This window comes from Hordeum vulgare, chromosome 3H, assembly GCF_904849725.1.
Source record: "Hordeum vulgare subsp. vulgare chromosome 3H, MorexV3_pseudomolecules_assembly, whole genome shotgun sequence".
NCBI classification, from domain to species: domain Eukaryota; kingdom Viridiplantae; phylum Streptophyta; class Magnoliopsida; order Poales; family Poaceae; genus Hordeum; species Hordeum vulgare.
In genome coordinates this window covers 615,931,654-615,952,986 of record NC_058520.1, presented here as the reverse complement: position 1 = coordinate 615,952,986, position 21,333 = coordinate 615,931,654, and the positions used below count along the sequence as shown (strand labels likewise).

Genomic DNA, 21,333 nt, shown 5'->3' with positions numbered 1-21,333 from the left:
TCATCACATCTTCCAGATTGCCGCCTAGCTCTTGTTCCCGCTTTGTGTATGCATCAACCTCCAACGCTAATCCACCCACTCTGTCTTGATAATACCACAACAAGTTTGTGATATGTTCAGGAAAAACCGGATCAGCCCAGCCAAGGAATTCGCTGCATCTCTCACACTAATGCAACAAAAACATGAGCACATTAGACCAAATTTAAAAAATGACCAGAATCGACAAAGATCAAACAGAAAAACTTACTAGAGGACGCATGCAACTGTAGTACCTCCTCCCCAGGCACACTCCTTCCACGAAATGAATAGCCCAGCCTGCTGTCTGGGGTCGCAATTGCATAACTTGGCTGGCTTGTAGTCCAATGGATTCTCGTGGTACCCTAAAGGCGAGGGCATAGACCGGTAGGTTGTCGACGAAGTCATCCTCGACGGGCAAGGCTGGAAGGACGCCGACGAGCTGCTATCCCCTGGCGGTGATGGCTGCACCGGCGACCAGCTCCCCCACACCGGCGACGGCTGGAAGCCCCCCCCCCAGCCCCCCTCCCCTGGCGGTGACGGCTGCATCGGCGACCCGCTCCCCCACACCGTACTTTTGAAAGCTACATTGTTTTGCGAGCTTCAGTAAGCAGACTTGTCTAGTTACCACAATTTAGCTTTGCTTCGATGGCACACGAGGCCAGCGGCTGAGTCTATTGCTTATTTATCAGCGGCTGAGGCAATGGATAAACTATATGTACTTATCTTGTGGGAAAAAGGAAAATTTTATGGATGGACGATGTTATTACGCTTATTTATCAGCTATTCCATTGTACTTCGTTTTCTGGTAAAAATTTCCTTTGTCACAGGCTTTTCATTTCTTTTTTAGATACGAGAGCTTATTTGTTCTAGAAGCTATGGTAATTAATTAATCTGCTAGTCTAATCACCTGCTTAATTACAATTTACACCACCTAGCCTTAGAGGGAGAAGCAGCCCTGAGATTTTGGGTTGGTTGGCGACCTCCCGCCCGTCGATGAGCTGGCTGAGGGGCCTGCGGCCGGGTAGATTCAGATCGCTGGACGAGGGCATGTTAGGCATCTAGCCGTGGCGGTGGAAAGCGGAAGAGGGCGAGGGTTTTCCTCCGATGCAAGTGTGGGGTGTCGATTTGCTTGGGCAGAGAGCCATGAGAGTGTGGGAAGGAATTGGCCGAGATGCATTTCGCGTGCACGCGCTGGCTCCCACCTCAAACCATGAAATGTGGAAGCAAGAGCAGTCTAAAGAATGATAATGAAATCTCCGAATGGATTTGAACACGAAGGAAGTTCATACTTAGCATTTTTCATACAAAGCAAATCCAAGATGGACCGGCGGATGCAGACGGCCCAGAACGGCGGGTGCTCTAGCGTGATTTATATGTACAATGCGCCACAGAACATGCCAAGATTATGTTGAATGGGCTTGCAAAATTTCAGCATAAATGATTCGAATAACTAGAGGGGTCCTTCTACATTGGTCGGTAACATGACTATCGGAGTAACAGGTATACTCTGGAGAGTATACATGACAGGAAAAGTTACAGGTCTATATCAGGCGGTAACATTACTAAATAAGTAATAGATCTACTATGGAGGGTAACAACTACAATGGAGTAACAGGTGTACATAAGGAGGTAACAGTCTCCAAGGAGTAACAGACTAAGAGAAGATACAGAGCCCCAGCCATCGTAGTGGTCTTGCAGGGGTCCTCATCCACAATGGGAGCTGTTGTCTTGCAACTAGGGCAGACCACTTCCATTGGTGCTGGTGCTAGTGCTAGTGCTGGGATTTTGAGTTGACCCTGCCTTACATTTGTCTTGCAACTAGGGCAGACCACTTCCATTGCTGCTGGTGCTAGGATTTTGAGTTGACCCTGCCTCACATTTACTATTCTGAAGCGAGAGTATATCTCGTAGCTCAGATACCCATCTACCACAGCATATTCAAGGTTAATCTGTGGAAGCGGCTTCCACTCCCATAATTGGTGATCATCACTGCTCAGTTTCTTCTTCATCTCATTGTACGAACTGTCAACGATTTCAGACGCCATCGTAGCCATTCCAACCCTTACAAGTTCGCCATTACTCAATCTTTCTTCTGACTTGTAAATATCTTGCAGATCAATGTAGTAATCTTCAGGAATTTCGATTCCAGCCAGATGAAGCAGTGTCTTGTCACGCCTCTTGTCAACCGAAGTGAAATAAATCCCCTTGTTTTGCAGGAAATCCACCAGCGCTAGAAACAACCTACACGTGCGTTACGGTGGAAACATGCCAAAACGGTCTTCCCGATGTCGGGGAAACGTGAAACCGGGAATAGCCTACACGTGCGTCACGGTGGAAACCGGCCAAAATGATGGTCCGTTACGATGGAAAACGTGTAACGGGGCGAGGTCTTCACGATGAACCGCCCGCGGCACCGTCCGCCGCGCACGAGCACCATTTCAAGTGGTGTTTTGAGTTGGAGCAGCCAAGCACCATTTCAAATGGTGTTTTGAGTTGGATGAGGCAAGAACCATTTCACCTGGTGTTTGGCTGGGAGGGCCAAGCACCATTTCACATGGTGTTTTACTGGGAGGGCCAAGCACCATTTCACATGGTGTTTTACTGGGAGGAGCCAAGGACCATTTCACATGGTGATTTACTGGGAGGGGCCAAGCACCATTTCATTTGGTGTTTTACTGGGAGGAGTCACATGGTGTTTGCCTGGAGTGAGAAAAGCACCATTTCACCTTGTGTTTGGCTGGGAGATCCAAGCACCATTTCACATGGTGTTTGGCTGGCAGGGGCCAAGGACCATTTCACATGGTGTTTGGCTGGGAGGGCCAAGCACCATTTCAAGTGGTGTTTGCTTGTAATGAGCCAAGCACCATTTCACATGGTGTTTGCCTGTGAGGGTCAAGCACCATTTCAAATGGTGTATTACTGGGAGGAGCCAAGTACCATTTCACATGGTGTTTGGCTGGGAGGGGCCAAGTACCATTTCACATGTTGTTTGGCTCGGAGGGCCAAGCACCATTTCAAGTGGTGTTTGCTTGGAATGAGCCAAGCACCATTTCACATGGTGTTTTCTTGGGTGGAGCCAAGGACCATTTCACATGGTGTTTTGAGTTGGAGCAGCCAACCACCATTTCAAATGGTGTTTGGCTGGGAGAGCCAACCACCATTTCACATGGTGTTTGCCTGGGAGGGTCAAGCACCATTTCAAATGGTGTTTTCCTGGGAGGAGCCAAGTACCATTTCACATGGTGTTTTGAGTTGGAGCAGCCAATTGGTGTTTTGAGTTGGAGCAGGTAGTGCGGTCCTTCTCTCAGCTTCAACATTCTATCCTTTGCCACAAAATGGATCACAACTTAAAGGGTGCTTTGAGGCGGAGATTGGAATGTGCATGAATTTTTAGACATCAACAACCCAATTTATTTAACTGCCTATAGGGAGTTCGAAGTTGAGCTGGAGCCTCGCCATGGTTTAGTTGTCTCCGACACGCTATCTTTTTGCTTGACTCACTCCAGCCAAACACCACTTAAAATGGTGCTTGTCTTCTCCAGGAAAACACCAGTTTAAATGGTGTTTGACCCCTCCCAGGCAAACACCAGATGAAATGGTTCTTGGCTTCTCCAACTCAAAACACCATGTGAAATGGTGCTTGGCTTCTCCAGGCAAACACCACTTTAAATGGTGCTTGACCCCTCCCACTCAAACACCACTACAAATGGTTCTTGGCTGCTCCAACTCAAAACACCATGTGAAATGGTGCTTGACTCATTCCAGGAAAACACCATTAGGAATGGTGCTTGACTCATTCCAGGAAAACACCACATGAAATGGTGCTTGACCCATCCCAATCAAACACCTGTTGAAATGGTGGTTGACCCTCCCAGTTAAACACCTACTGAAATGGTGGTTGACCCTCCCAGGCAAACACCTTTTGGAATTGTGCTTGACTCACTCCACCCAGTCAAACACCGGCTGAAATCGTGGTTGACCCTCCCAGGCAAACACCAGCTGAAATGGTTCTTGGCTTCTCCAACTCAAAACACCATATTGGGAAAACTCGGCGATGAGGTCGGGGCGCGGTGCATCTGAGGAGGTGAGGTCGAGGAGGATGAAGTTGAGCAGGGATCGGGCGCGGAGGCCAGCGTCGTGGGTGGCGGTTCAAGAAGCCTGGGAGAAGACGAACCTCAAGTGGTATTTGCCTTGGAGAAGCCAAGAACCATTTCAAGTGGTATTTGCCTGGGAGAAGCCAAGAACCATTTCAAGTGGTGTTTTCCTGGGAGGGTCAACTACCATTTCAGCTGGTGTTTAACTGGGAGGGCCAAGCACCATCTCAACCGGTGTTTGATTGCGATGGATCAAGCACCATTTCATGTGGTGTTTGCCTGAATGAGCCAAGGACCATTTGTAAGGGTGGCAATTTTATCCATGGATCCGGGTATCCATGGATATCCGACCCGGAGGGTAAGGGTTTGGAGGGTTTGTTACGCCCACGGATTTCATGGGGCGGATATCCGCTAACTCAAGGGCTAGGCACGGGCAAGTGTTTTGCTCCAGGCGCCCCAACATGTGTATGTTGACAGTCTCAGCGGCTGGTGATGGGCACGGAGGTTCGACCCCAATCTTCTTGCCACCAGCAACGGACAACCTACACTGTTGTCCGGTTGCTTGGGACGCGGTTTGCGTTCGGTTTGCTTGGGACCCAAACCCAAGGGACATGCCCGTGCCCATGAACACACATGTCGCGACAGTTGATCTCCGGCAGTTGATCTCCGTCGCCGCCGCAAAACTCGGGGCGATCCGCCTTCCTAGATCTCCGCCAAGCTGCCAGAACACGCAAATCGCTTCCTTGTCTTGTGCGCCAAGGACTCGAATACTTCCATCTTTGCCTAAAGAAAAGCAGAGGTGCTCAAAAGGAGTTGGATGAGGAGAAAGATAGGTTGAAAACACCTGAAGGAGTTCCACGCCTTTTTGATCTGGTATGTGGAAAGCAGAGGTGCTCAAAAGGAGTTGGATGAGGAGAAAGATAGGTTGAAAACACCTGAAGGAGTTCCACGCCTTTTTGATCTGGTATGTGGTTTAGGGTTTAGGGTTTCATTAATCGAATTCGATAAACCACAATCAAACTCGATAACCACAATCGAATATTCGATAAAACACAATCGAGTTCGATGTTCATTGATCGAATTCGATGTTCAATAATCAAATTCGGTAAACCACAATCGAATTCGATTAGCGAACATCGAATTCGATAGTGGTTTATCAAATTCGGCGGTTGATCGAATTCGATGGCGGTTTATCGAATTCGATAGCGGTTTATCGAATTCAATTGTGGTTTATCGAATTCGATTGTGGTTATCGAGATCGGCGGGCTCGGCACCGTTAATCTGCGAAAAAATGAATGATGTTATAAAACACTATCGATCGGATGCGTCTAATATGTAAAGAAAAGCAGAGGTGCTCAAAAGGAGTTGGATGAGGAGAAAGATAGGTTGAAAACACATGAAGGAACAGGGTGAATCGAGAGGTGTCCCGGTGCAAGCCATCGACGAGGATCAAATGCAGCATCACGTATGTAACCCTATGAATCACATGGATGCCACCAGTTATGGGATTAGTCTGTGATAATGTTAAGATCAATTGAACAAATGCAACATTTGTATAGATTTATCAAGATGAGATACAATTTTACCTGTATTGTGTGTCCAATTCCAAACCCATAAAGTGCAGCATTAGATATTATATCATCCCTACTGGATGATAACTGCCCCTCGTCCTTATCAGGAAATTTCAGGAAAAGGTGACGACTCACTGCATACTTCAGCACAGAATCTCCCAATAATTCTAGATGCTCCATGGAGAAGTTTTCACAGCATGAAGTGTTGTAATAGCTTCTAGAATCTAAAGAGAATGTGCAAATTGATTATGTCCATTTCAAGAAAATAACAAATGTATGCATAGAGTTGACAAAAAATACTAATGGTGATTTCTTACTAGAAAGCTTGATATATTTGAATCTTCATATGAAATTTCACTTCTTAGTTGACTGGCTAGCATTAACGTCTCTATACGATGCATCAAAGAGGGGAACAAGTAAAATGCTCTCAAAATGTCCTCAGGTAGATTAAGGAGAATCAGCAACTCTGGGGGCATGTGAACACAACTGTCCGTCTTATTTACAGGTGATGTGCCCCCATTTATCTTGACATGGTTGCCTAGAAAAGCAACAAATAAACATGAATAATTGGAACATGATCCTAGAAAAATCAACAAACATGGAGAACAAAGGATAGGCTGTCTAAATGAGCTTATTTTCAATCATGTTTGGCATATGAAGTTGAGCTACCGGATCTCGTGGAAATGAATATTTCTGAGAAACGATGGGCATTCTCAGCGGCTAACATCAAGAACTTGTTTCAAAACTGTGAGAAGGAAGATGTCCGTGCATATATTGATGATGATATGATCATTAGGCTATATGTTGGGACGATGGTAGATAGACTGCTACTACTATGCACATCATTCTATACAACCAGAGTGACAATTCAGCGTGTACACAAGGTGGAGAAATTGCAGGAGATTGACTGGTCCTACTACAACCATTACTAGTGCTGAAACCCAGTCATAGACCTCACAACCTTCTCTCCTCAAAGTTGAGAGATGAAGGTACTTGTTTTTCACTCTGTAGCCAGTTCCAGTTTCAATCACTTCGTAGTTTGTTGAAGAATTGTTACATAAAGTATCTTAAATTTATCATATGCCAAGCATGATTGAAAATAAGCTCATTTAGACAGCCTATCCTTTGTTCTCCATGTTTGTTGATTTTTCTAGGATCATGTTCCAATTATTCATGTTTATTTGTTGCTTTTCTAGGCAACCATGTCAAGATAAATGGGGGCACATCACCTGTAAATAAGACGGACAGTTGTGTTCACATGCCCCAGAGTTGCTGATTCTCCTTAATCTACCTGAGGACACTTTGAGAGCATTTTACTTGTTCCCCTCTTTGATGCATCGTATAGAGACATTAATGCTAGCCAGTCAACTAAGAAGTGAAATTTCATATGAAGATTCAAATATATCAAGCTTTCTAGTAAGAAATCACCATTAGTATTTTTTGTCAACTCTATGCATACAATTTTTATTTTCTTGAAATGGACATAATCAATTTGCACATTCTCTTTAGATTCTAGAAGGTAAGTGTCTCTCACACACACAGAACAAGCTTGGTTTTGTTATAAAGGGGATACATCCTGGTATGGGTTTTTAGTTGGTTACTGTTCACTAAATAATACGCCTGTTACAGTACCTCCAGCTTGTAACAACTGGAAACTATTTCAAAACTGCTTCTTTACAGAGCAATTCAAAATTGACCTGAACACAAAGAATTAGAACTTTTACTTCTACTAGGACTTTTACATACTTTGATACTTCAAGACCAAGCTAGCTCCATCTAACAGCCAAATGGATTCTGTTAGATACACCACAACTATGGATATGTTTCAGTGTAAATCACACACATCAAAGTCAGAGGAAGCGAAACATACTTTAGGCCCACTTAATGTGGCATCTGATAAAAGTTTGATTTTGTCCATGGAAGAATTTTCAAAACTATTCGCATATTTAGTAATTTGGTCTGCTAAATTCCCACAAGAATGCTGGAGAAACTGATGGAGCTTGTGCTTTACTGCGACTTGTGCAAAGTTTTCATTGTTTACTGATGCAGACCGTAAATCTGTCAATTCCCCCTCATCTGTGTATTTATGATTATTGAAAAGATGCCACGTTAGCAGAATATCCAAGACAACATCGCCAAGGAACTCCAGACGCTGAAACAAATAATATTTAGTGTTTTTTGGTGGAGAAATTGCACAATAAAGATTCAAAGACACCAAGTATGACTAACAAGCTAAAGAAAGTTCTAGGATAACATCAACCAATACCTGGTAGGAGTATCGTTCTGCTGATTCCTGCTGTGATGAGTGGGTAAGAGCTTCTAGCAGAAAACCTTTCACCGAAAATACATAGCCTAGTTTTGCTTCAAGCATTTCAACATCAATTTTCGGAGGATAGGTCATCACAGGTGCACTCAAGATGGTCTGAATAATCACTTCTTCCTCAATTTCAGCATCAATACCCAGCCACTTGAAAACAGCCAGAGCTGCTCTTAAGCCACCTCCTACATAATATGCCCCAATTACGGCTTCAACACAATCAGAAATTGTTTTGGAACACATCCATCTGTGTCCCTTATCACAGGTCTGGCCAATTATATCAATAGGTTTGTCATCAACAACATGAATATCCCGAGTTACAACCTCAGAATCTACTGAGCAATTACAAGGAAAAGGGTGAATCGAGAGCTGTCCCGGTGCAAGCCATCGACGAGGATCAAATGCAGCATCACGTATGTAACCCTATGAATCACATGGATGCCACCAGTTATGGGATTAGTCTGTGATAATGTTAAGATCAATTGAACAAATGCAACATTTGTATAGATTTCTCAAGATGAGATACAATTTTACCTGTATTGTGTGTCCAATTCCAAACCCATAAAGTGCAGCATTAGATATTATATCATCCCTACTGGATGATAACTGCCCCTCGTCCTTATCAGGAAATTTCAGGAAAAGGTGACGACTCACTGCATACTTCAGCACAGAATCTCCCAATAATTCTAGATGCTCCATGGAGAAGTTTTCAGAGCATCGAAGTGTTGTAATAGCTTCTAGAATCTAAAGAGAATGTGCAAATTGATTATGTCCATTTCAAGAAAATAACAAATGTATGCATGGATTTGACAAAAAATACTAATGGTGATTTCTTACTAGAAAGCTTGATATATTTGAATCTTCATATGAAATTTCACTTCTTAGTTGACTGGCTAGCATTAACGTCTCTATACGATGCATCAAAGAGGGGAACAAGTAAAATGCTCTCAAAATGTCCTCAGGTAGATTAAGGAGAATCAGCAACTCTGGGGGCATGTGAACACAACTGTCCGTCTTATTTACAGGTGATGTGCCCCCATTTATCTTGACATGGTTGCCTAGAAAAGCAACAAATAAACATGAATAATTGGAACATGATCCTAGAAAAATCAACAAACATGGAGAACAAAGGATAGGCTGTCTAAATGAGCTTATTTTCAATCATGCTTGGCATATGATAAATTTAAGATACTTTATGTAACAATTCTTCAACAAACTACGAAGTGATTGAAACTGGAACTGACTACAGATGGAAAAACAAGTACCTTCATCTCTCAACTTTGAGGAGAGAAGGTTGTGAGGTCTATGACTGGGTTTCAGCGCTAGTAATGGCTGTAAAGGATGACGAAGAACTATGCCGTACCTGCACATGAAATACATTAATCGAAAATGGAGTTGAACATATCGATGCTTGAGAAAGAACATAATTGTACACATAGTAAACATACGTTTCTTCAAAGTATTTAACAAAGGTGTTGAACTTTCTTTCTTTCTTATCTGATACACCATCGAATGTGCTATTGGCAGATAAATCAGAAACATGAAGAGCAGTATATATCCTCCCTGTGTGAACTGCCAGCACTACCACATTTCTAAGGTCATGAGCCTTACATGACGTGTTAGCTAAATGAATTATATCTCTGTCGTTTTGGTTGAAATCAAGTCCTGGTATGTTCATTTTGTCTTTAGAATAGATCGTTCTCAAAAGTTTGACAGCTGTAACGGCTTCATCGATGATTCTCCAGTTAATGCAAGAAATGTCATGAGAGTCCGGAGTAGGATCAATAGGTAAAATCAGATACATATTTGCATTATTCCAGATCAATGCATCATTTTTATTGAGAATAAACTCCCTCGGAAAATTGGATGATTTTGATCGAGTGAACAACTTTCCGAACAAACCATTGAACATAAGTGCTTGAAATAGCTTTGCTTGCTCCATCTGACCAAAAAAAAACAGAAGAAATATTTCATGTTAAACAAAGCCAAAGAAGGAGAAACAAACATAGAAAGAAGAAAACACAAACTTGGACAGACCTGTTTAACATCCAACTCAAGAAGGCCGCAAGGAGAGGCTGAAGCTTTTACCATCTTGTCATGAAGATACAGATCATTATCCAAATTAGCAGCTTCATTTGATATATTTGTGCCAATTAACAGAACAAAGTCAGAGTATCTCTGACCAACTTGATCACAAAAAAAAAATCAACTTATAGCCTTGAAGCTTAACAACATTTTTCTCGAATGCCCAGGTACCAGACAAGGCACGTACTCCAGTTGTACCATGCAGCTCCTTTCGTTTGGTTGTACCTTCAAGAAGGTAGTAAATCTGCTATACCATCTGTTATATGTGTACGACAAAAAAATTGAAATGTGATCACCATACTTGTCTTTTGGAAGCTTGTTACAGTATTTGTTAATAACACCAATGCTAGAATCGGCAGTTACTTTTGTGCCTGTTGTGCCTACAAGGTATTCGTTTTTTTCTTCAATGGGGAAGAAACCAGGGAGGAGATCCTCAGAATCTCTGTTCAAAGCAGTCTCATACATGGAGGTCTTGCTTGTTAGAACCAGCCTTGGATCGACACACTCACGCGAGGTGGACACACCTGAGATGAACTGAAGGAGAAAGACGAGATGCACGAACGCAGCGAACAGGGAGATTTTTGCGACGCGTAACCGCTGCGTCTTTTCTGCTCATTCCTTTTATTCAGCTGTATAACAAACTCACACAATGCGCTGATCACGATCCGTTTTCTCCGTGCCATCCCACGGACAGATCGTGGCCAGATCCTTGCACGATTACTTGACTAAGTAAACAAGGACTCTGTCTACACTACGACTCACACTGCCGCAACGTGAACCAAGCACGTTTCTGGCTAAAGTCTTAAACAAACTGCATACAGATACGCTTATGAGATAGCTGAAATAACATGACACAACTGAACTTAGCATGGGTGCAGCGAGGTTAACATAATATTCACCTCCTTAATCTCTGCTGCACTCACTTCACATCACGCAATCCGATCATCTCCTTCATCTCCTGGAACCGAACCCTAGGAAGTGACTTTGTTAATATGTCAGCAAGCTGTTCTTCAGTTCTTATATGTTCCACAATGATCTTCCCCTCCTCAACACAGCTTCTCACGAAGTGATATTTTATCTCAATGTGCTTGCTTCGCTCGTGGTACACAGGATTTTTGCACAAGGAAATGGCTGATTGATTATCCACTTTCAGTAGTACCTTGTTTGGCTTCTGATCCAGTAATTCTCCAAGAAGCCTAGCTAACCAAATCCCTTGACAAGCTGCTGATGCAGCAGCTACATATTCAGCCTCACAGGAAGACTGAGCGACGATTTTCTGTTTTTGCGATGTCCAGGTTATGGGACAGCCACCATAGTAAAACAGAACACCTGAAGTACTTTTGCGATCATCAATGTCTCCCGCATGATCACTGTCGCTGTATCCTATCAGTTGAGGCGCATACTCTCTAGACTTGTTGTAGACACATCCAAGGTTGAGTGTTCCTTTTACGTACTTCAAAATGTTTTTGACTGTGACCAAATGCTCTGTTGTGGGCTTCTCCATAAATCTGCCAACAAAACCCACTGCAAAACTGAGATCAGGACGTGTGTGAAGTAAGTATCTCAAACTCCCCACTAAACTCCTGTATTGAGTTGCATCAGTTTCTTTAGCCTTACTGTTCTTGCTGAGTTTCAGCCTGGGTTCCAGTGGGGTTTGGGCTGACTTACAGTCTGACATCCCCATTTTCTCAAGGATCCGGGAAGCATAACCTGATTGGCACAAAACAATACCTTCTTCTGATTGCTTAACTTCAATACCCAGGTAATAACTTAGTAGACCCAAGTCACTCATGCTAAACTTAGACTTCATCTGGTCCTTGAATTCTTTGATGGCACGGTCACTGCCGCCAGTGATAATCAAATCATCAACATACACACCCACTATCAGTACTGACTTAGCTGCCCTTTTCCTGTACAGACCCGACTCGGAAGGGCATTTTTCAAAGCCAAATTCAGTGAGAGTAGTATCCAATTTTGAGTTCCATGCCCTTGGAGCTTGTCGAAGGCCGTAGAGAGCCTTCTTAAGTCTGTACACCTTGCTGTCACATCCGGCAATCTCAAACCCCGGCGGTTGGCTCACATAGACTTCTTCATTCAGATCACCGTTGAGAAACGCTGATTTAACATCCATATGATGCATTTTCCAACCAAATTGTGCAGCAAGTGCCACTAGAAGTCTGACAGATTCCAAGCGTGCAACAGGAGCAAAAACTTCCTCAAAATCGACCCCTTGGCGTTGTACATACCCTTTAGCTACCAGCCTCGCCTTGTGTTTGACTACAACTCCATTGGGATCCTTCTTTCTCTTATAAATCCACTTCAGACCAATGGGCCTGCATCCCTTTGGCAGGTCACAAAGGTGCCATGTACTATTTGCCTCAATGGAGCTCAATTCATCCTGCATAGCTCTCTGCCAACACGACTCTTTCATCGCCTCGAAGTGATTGGCAGGTTCTTCCATACCAAATAAACAGAGGCCTGAGTAGGCTGCCTCTACCTCTGTCGTTTCCTCATAGACATCATCCAGAAGGCGCTTGCCTTGTGGGCCCTCGGAAGGCTCGGAGTACGGTGTGTCAGGAGAACCAGGGGCATAAGCAGGAGTCACCGGAGAGGCTTCTAGGTCCAGCGGGATCGCAGACCCGTCGTTAGCACGTCTTGTTCTATCACCCAGCCGAGGCGCTGCCATTGCAGGGGTTCTACTTGATGAATCCGCCTCCGGGGCAACGTCTTCTGCTACCTCTCCTGCTTCGTCACAATTTGGTTGTTCTGGGTAGCTGATAACAAATGAACTTCCATCGCTACTTTCCACTGATCCCGAGATGCTCCAATCCCAACACCTGTCTTCCTCGAACACTGCATCTCGTGATACAACAAGTTTCTTGCTTTCAGGGTCATACATGCGGTAGGCTTTGGAGCCATGTTCATAACCAATAAAGATCATTTGTGAGCTTCTATCAGAGAGTTTTGACACGCCGGGCCCAACCTTCTTCACATGAGCAACACAACCAAAAGTACGAAGATGTTGAACTGACGGCTTTTTCTCATACCAAGCCTCATATGGTGTTTTCCCCTTGACACTCTTTGTCAACGATCTGTTCAGCAAATATACGGCAGTGGTCACTGCTTCACCCCAAAACCGAGGTGGCACCCCCATACTTTTCAGCAGACTGCGCGCCATGCCCACCACGGTTTGGTTTCTCCTTTCAACCACACCATTTTGTTGTGGGCTATACGGTGACGTGCGAAAATGCTTGATTCCGTGCCGCTCACAGTGCTCTGCAAATTCTCTTGAAGTAAACTCACCCCCTCGGTCTGTTCTAATTTCCTTTAACTGATGCCCACTTTCAACTTCAGCTGCCTTTTGGATTTTCTGCAGTCCATTGAGAGCTTCATCTTTGCTCCGCAACAGAGTAATCCACATGAACCGAGAGTGGTCATCCACTAACAAAAGAAAATACCTCTTTGCGCCAGGCGTTTCAGGTGTTATAGGTCCGCACAAGTCTGCATGGATGAGCTGAAGTTGCTCCGTTGCGCGGTAAGTCGCCTGAACTGGGAAGGAGAGGCGTCTCTGTTTTGCTATCATGCACCCATCACAGATTTGCTCCACCCGGTCGAGGTACGGCATGCCATGTACCATCTCTTCTGCTGCAAGTGTACGAAGTGACCTGAAATTTACATGTCCATACCTCATGTGCCACAACCATGCTTGATCCTTAGCGTGAGCAAGCAGACACACAGGTTCAGTGGGCTGGATGTTCAGTATATACATCCTGTTCTTGGTCCTATTCACTCGTGCAAGAACATTTCTTTCTCTGTCCCACACGGTCATTACTCCATCCTCACTTGCATACTTGCATCCATTTTCATCTAGCTGGCCCAAACTGATAATGTTGTTCTTAAGTCGAGGAATGAAGTATACATCCGTCAGAACCCGGTGCTCACCTGTGAGACACTTCAAGAGAACTGAACCTCGTCCACGGATGTCCACAGCAGAACCATCGCCAAATTTGACCTTGCCGTTTACTGCCTCATCGAGCTCTGCAAACTTGTCGCGGCAACCGGTCATATGATTGCTTGCTCCGGTGTCCAAGTACCAGGAGATGTCCCAATCACCGCTTAGCTTCGGAAGCACCTGCTTCTCATTCAAGAACACTTGTTCCGTCAACTCGATCTTTGCTGGGGCCAGCTGACATGCTGCGATCATGAGCAGAGGTTGCTCATCTGCATCCTCCTCCTGGGCAAAATTTGCCTGCTCTCGTTTGGGCTCTGGACAGTCTGACTGAAAATGTCCCATCTTATTACAGTTAAAACACCTGACCTTAGTGATGTCGAACTTACGGTGTTTCTTCTGCTTCTCCACGTCCTTGTTCTCGCCGCGCCCGGCTTGTCCGCGGTTACCGCGGCCACCGCCTCGACCTCGACCACCTCCGCGGCCACGACCAGCGTTGCTACTGCCGGCTCCCGGTGGCCCATTTTTTCCCTTCATGAGCTGCTCAAGGGCCTGTGTCATCAGCATCAGCTGGTCCTCCTTCCCACCGGATTGACGGCGCCGCCCGCGTTGGCTCTCTTCAAACGCGGCGAGGCGACCAACTGCCTCCGACACGGTCATGGTACTGAGGTCACCCCACTGCTCAATGGTGTTCACGATGTCCCCAAACCGGCTCGGGACGGCGTTGAAGAGGACCTCAATGATCGACTCATCTGACACCGTCTCGCCCAACGATCGGATTTCTCCGACGAGAGTCAGCAATTTCTGCGCAAACACACTAACGGACTCACCATCGTCCATCTCCATGCGGTCGAGCTGTCGCTTCAACTGCTTGACCCGCGCCTTCTTGACGCGGTCCTCACCGACAAGCATGCGCCGGATCGCTTCCCAGGCCTCGTGAGCGGTGGTGCATTCAGCCACTGCCATCATCACCGAGTCGGGAACAGACTGAGACAAGGCAGCAAAGGCTTCGTCATCCCTGTTTTGATTAAACTCGCCTGTCCCCTCGATCGCCGGCCAGACACCGTAGGGGCGAAGGAGCAGCTTCATCTTCACCGCCCACAGACCATAGTTCGAGTCCGTGAGCATGGGATACTGGATCGGGACGCCGCCGGTCCTCGTCGGCATGCGCGGTACGATCGCCACCTCCGCGGCCGTGCCCTCATCACCAGGCCTCCTTGCCGGCGGCGTGTACTTTCCGCCGCCGCTGCTGCTCGGTGAAGTGTCGCCCATCGTCGATCTCCGCCGCCACAACTCCTCCTACCTCCGCCGCCGTACGTGAACCAGGCTCTGAATACCAAGTGTTAGAACCAGCCTTGGATCGACACACTCACGCGAGGTGGACACACCTGAGATGAACTGAAGGAGAAAGACGAGCTGCACGAACGCAGCGAACAGGGAGATTTTTGCGACGCGTAACCGCTACGTCTTTTCTGCTCATTCCTTTTATTCAGCTGTATAACAAACTCGCACAATGCGCTGATCACGATCCGTTTTCTCCGTGCCATCCCACGGACAGATCGTGGCCAGATCCTTGCACGATTACTTGACTAAGTAAACAAGGACTCTGTCTACACTACGACTCACACTGCCGCAACGTGAACCAAGCACGTTTCTGGCTAAAGTCTTAAACAAACTGCATACAGATACGCTTATGAGATAGCTGAAATAACATGACACAACTGAACTTAGCATGGGTGCAGCGAGGTTAACATAATATTGCTTCTTAGAATGGCTGACACCGACTTATTTTGTTCCGCATTTCCCCTGCAAAAAATTTCAAAATTATGGCTTCTTGTTTTCTCTTTTTACCGTTCCTTTCCGCTACCATTTTATCACCACAAGCATACGAAGTTCAGAATGGATGACCAAGTGAAGAATTTACCGCTCAATCATTAGTATGTAATGAGAAGCCTTCTGGCGTGCTCGTCCACGTGACTGCACAAAACTACGTGTTGTCTTCGGCAAATCAAATTTTATTACACATGAATAGTCTGGGACATCGATGCCCTCTTCCGCAACGTCTGTAGTAAATAGTATGTTCACCTACATTTTAGTTAATAATGGGAAGACAAAAAAGTGTTAGAACACAAGGCTAAGTTTCTGTTTCTTCAAATGTTGACATATAAGAACCTTTCCGGAGCGAAACAAATCCAGTGTGTCCTTTTGCATTTTAGGGGTCAGAGAATCCACTGAAGAACCCCCTCCAGTAAGAAAAGAAAATGAAAGATGTGAGAGTTGTCCAATTTTCTTCATTGTCCTTTCAAGGACTCTAGCAGTGATCTTTCGGTCGACAAAAACAAGGCATCAGACAGGGTCAGAGTTACTGTTAGGAACAGAAGAATGTCTTGTAAGTGTAAAGAAGCAGAATTATGTCATGTTAGGTAAAAATAGCATTCTACCTGAAAGAGTTAAAGATTTGGATGAGTTCAAAAATCCTTGGTGAAATATAACCCTTTTTCCTTGCTTCCGCACATCCACTCTCAGAATTTAAAAGCACATCGCTACCTGAAATGAGAATCCATCAAAGAGATGGTATATCATACTCAATATAGTTTTACAGTGCTACATTTGTTTAGATCCTCACGCTAACAGTTTTGCATTTCTTTAGCCCATAGATTATTTTTGTCGATTTGGACTCTTTTTTATGGGTAGGAATGTACCCATTTCTATTTATCCATTCTCATAGAAAGTGCCAAAAAAAATTGAATATATGGAGCAGGCGTTGGGCGGGCCCGATCTGGGCCACGATTTGGGCTGCGTCCGTCCGGCGCGCGTCGGACGGAGTTGGCGTCTAGACCCAAATTCCTAGGCCAGACACGAAATTCCGGAGAACTGCTTACATTTAAGCTAGCAACAACGAGGTTTTAAACGGCTGGGGATACCAGCTTACAACACAAGGTTTGACATCCAAAGACATAACAGTTTGACAGCCACACTGGCCGATACAGCACATCCAAAGACATAGCAGTTTGACAGCAATGTCTCACGAGGCAGAAGCAGGAGGCACCAGCAGCAGGAACAGCAGCGATGATCAGGAAGTTGCACACAAAAAATGGTGAATCCCATTAGCAACATAAAACCATGTGGCTATGCTAGTGCACTCCAAACATATTTAGCTAGTGGACAACTGAAGAAACTATTTACACCCGGTTCATCCCTAAGGCCTAACTTGGTTCCATGTTTATTAGCCAAAAGCGGACCTGCATTAACACCAGTTCTGGTTCACCTAGCTCCAGTTGATGCATCCTTTCTTCCAAAGAGTCCTCAAGTGCTTGTTCCTTCGACTGCAATTGTTCTCGCAAGGCAACCAGTTCATCGTCCTTCTGATCAATCTTGTCTCGCAAGTCCCCGAGCAAGTTGGTGATATATTGAGGAAAAGGATTTGTATCATACCATTCGAAGAACTTACATTTGACAGACTAATGCAAACAAAAAAAATATATGAGCATATTAGACAAAATAAAATGTCTGGAATCAACAAAGATCAAACAAACTAACTTACTTGAGGAAGCATGCAATTGAGGTACCTCCTCCCCGGGTACTGCGACCACGAAATGAATATTCCGGCCGGCTGGTTTCAAAGGCAGAGCTTGTGTGGCGTGTAGCCCAATGGATGGTGGCGGTATGGTATCGGCGACTTCCTCCGCGGCATGGTCTCCCTCCCTAGGGACGACGGTGGCTGGAAGGATACGGGGGAACTGCTCTCCCTCGCCGGCGAGGACCGCAGCTGGAAGCGCTCCGGCGACTGCTCCTGGAAGGGAGCCGGTGAACGGTTCTCTCTCGCCAGCGACAACCGTGGCTGGAAGGGCACCGGCGACGGCTGCGGCTGGAAGGACACCGGGGAACTGCTCTCCCTCATGGGCGACGGATGCGTCTGGAAGGACACCGGGGAACTGCTCTCCCTCACCAGTAAGGACCGCGGCTGGAAGCGCTCCAGCGACGTCTGGAAGGGCGCCGGCGACAAATGCGCCGGCGAACTGCTCTCCCAAGTCCGCAGCTGGAAGGCCCCCCCGGACGAACTGCCCTCCCCATCCAACTACTGCAACGACCACATCTGTGACCCGTCCCCCCCATTGGCCACCCTAGATCCAGGTGAACGGGAGGTGAGCAATGAACCTGCTGTCCTACAATAGAGAAAATGAAAAGTTGTGTATTAGCACGGCAATACAAGGAAATACGTAAACATGAACTCATTGTCATTCAATTTTTATCGAACATGAACAGAAAAATATGTGGCTCCATCCTATAGGCTACCCAGCAATTCTTAACATGCCCATCAAGGAGTCCTTGAACACGCTGCATGCCATACGAGACAGAGCTATGCCTCTCCGTTCTGTCTACTCTCCCTCTAAGCTCTAGTCTTTGTGGATCCATTGCAGTACTAAAACAATAGCAAAAAAAAGGCGTGCAATAAGAATACAAGATCTAGATTGCATGTGAACAAGCACTAACAAGCACTAAATAAGCTTGTACTATGAATACTAGTAGAAGGCACGTGCTTTGCACGTGTGCTTTGTTATAGAATTGAATGAGCACGGAAATATGTTATATTTGGATGGAAGGCAACATACATGGCTTGGTCGGATTTTATACCTATTTTCTCGTGTAAATTATACCTATTTTCTCAGATTCTATATCTATACCTATTTTCTCATGTAAATTATACCTATTTTCTCAGATATTTTATCGTACCATTGCATCTTCTCTAAATTGCACTCCTTGTTTGATTTATCAACATGGGTGAAGAAATATCGGTGTTTACATCAAAATGATCATATATGTGTTCGTTGTATCGGTGTTTACCCCATGTCATGTCCTCAACTCATTTAGAAGCATGCATTAATCCAGCCAGGTTTTGTTAATCCCCTAAAATCTGGCCAAAGAACCTAAACTCATAAGCACTCTATTGTACCCTTCCAATCTTCCTGACTTCAAAACCATTTAATCGATTCTTTAGGTAGCTGATCTCTTCATATAGGCTCCAAAATATTTCTAATAGCTTAATATTTGAGCCAGCATTCATGTGAAAAAATAAATCAATGAAACCAGCGTTCATTACAGAATTAGAAACAAACTAAATACTAAACCAGCAACTCATGTTTCGAAGCTAAGTATCAGAAATTAAGTCACAATTCAGTCTTTAATTAATCTATGGCTAAAACTGAAATCAAGTCCTTCACAGTCGATCCATACTTACTGCAGATACAGTCCTTTGTTGGCATGCATCTTCGATGATAGGCCTTGGTGCAGTTGCTGGAAGGGGCAACAAATCAAGCATAAGATTTTTTTTTTCTATATTTTTGCAGATAAATCGATCATAAGATTATGCAGGCATCCGAAAAAGCATAAGACCGAGGAAAGAAGAGGGCGAGGGCACAAAAAAACTCTATTCATCATCCAGGGTGTAGAATAGTTTATTCCTCACCCGAGATAATTTTACGATCAATTTATAAAATAATTACTTTTGAAATACAAATAGTTACATTTATATTGATGCACAACGTAAAATTTGACAAAAGAAAAACAAAAACATAGGTCACAAGACCAGAAAAAATTGAATTTGTTGTATTTTTTGCACTATTTGTTTATCTTCGTACTTTTACGTTGATTATATTTTTTACGGTCTCTTTTTACATGTAAAATAAGACAAAATTTACGAAATATAAAACTATGATGCATTGATATTAAAAATAGAGGGGGGTGAAGAATAACTATTCCTTATCCTGGGTGACGAATATATATATATATATATATATATATATATATATATATATATATATATATATATATATATATTATACATGATATTCTATGATATACGTCCTACGAGAAATTCTATGATATATGTACTAAATTCTATGATATGTTTGAAATAAAAAAGAATTAAATGAAAAACAGAAAATGAAAAAAAAAACAATAAATCCCAAAACTCCAAAACCCCAAATCACATAATCCTACCCCGGCACACTCTGACAGCCACGTGGAAGGGATTTAGTCTCGGTTTGTGGCAAACCGGAACTAAAGGGAGGGGCCTTTAGTCTCAAGTTAATAGTCCCGGTTAGTGAACCGGGACTATAGTCCCGTTTTCTACTAGTGTGAGTTCTTGGTTTATTACAGATCCTCCACTAAGAAGCTCATATGGTTTGCATACGTGGCAACAACTACTGCCTTTTTGATTGGTTTATACATGGTGTTGGATCCACGTGTCCACTGGTTAGCGATTGCAATTTGTCTTATGGTAGCTTTAATGCCAATTCTGAAGTTGCTGGGCGAACGGCCATTCTTGAAACTCAGATTTAAGCTGGGTAAAGATTTCCCATTCTGATTTCCTTCACATGGTGTGACCTCAAGAATTCATCTTATGGTTATGATTTCTGACGATACTCTGCAATTTATATGTAATCAACATTGTTTGGTTGGACACTCGGTCCTTTATTTTTGAACTCATTGGGACAAAGTATTGTACTACCATTCTTGTATTTGTTTCCAACTTTAACATAATGTTGTGCTCTTATTCTTGTATTCCACTCAAATTTGATGCATTGGTTCCTTCCATCTCATTCGTGGTGATCCATGCCAAGCATCGTGTATTCCAGCATCAAGCCATCAGCAGCATCTCTTTGAAAATGGGCGCCCCAAATATGTCGCGCGTGATGCAGTTTTTCTTAGCGCTGACGCCTTTCTACCACGCGCGACATTTTCGTGCAGCTGCTGGAGCGCTTGTTTCGCGTGCGCGCGCATTATATATGGCCAGTTTTTCAGTATGCCGCTTATTTAACGCCTCTGTTGAAGATGCTCTATTAGCGTGTTATTTCTGTTCAGGCGCTACTAGTAATATTGACTAGTAGTGTAGGTCTATATAAAACGCTACCAGTAAAGAGCAGTAGCGTGGGTCAATAAAGCGCTACTAGTAAGCGATTGTTTATAAGTTTTTTTTCTAGCGGTGTATGAAGACGGGCTTTTTCATTCACAGAATGCTGATGCAGGGAATATGCATTAAGCAATAGACAAAAATCACTTGGGTGACATCATACACTAGTGGAAAACGGGCCTTTGGCCTGGACCCTTTAGTCTCGGCCTGCCTCTGGGCCGGGACTAAAGGCCCGGCCACGACGCCCCAATTCTCAATGCCTCCCTCGAGGCTTTAGTCCCGGCACGTAAGGAGCCTTTAGTCCCGGTTCATGTCCCAAACCGGGACTAAAGGGCTACCCGGCGGGCAGTGGTGGTGGCAACCGTTCGTATCCCCCTTTAGTCCCG

General features: G+C 44.5%; 1 pseudogene; it reads right to left on the bottom strand.

Annotated features, from left to right (window-relative positions):
- Positions 1 to 1,616: 1,616 nt before the first annotated feature.
- On the bottom strand, positions 1,617 to 16,740 carry LOC123442298 (annotated as a pseudogene).
- Between the last annotated feature and the right edge of the window lie 4,593 nt (positions 16,741 to 21,333).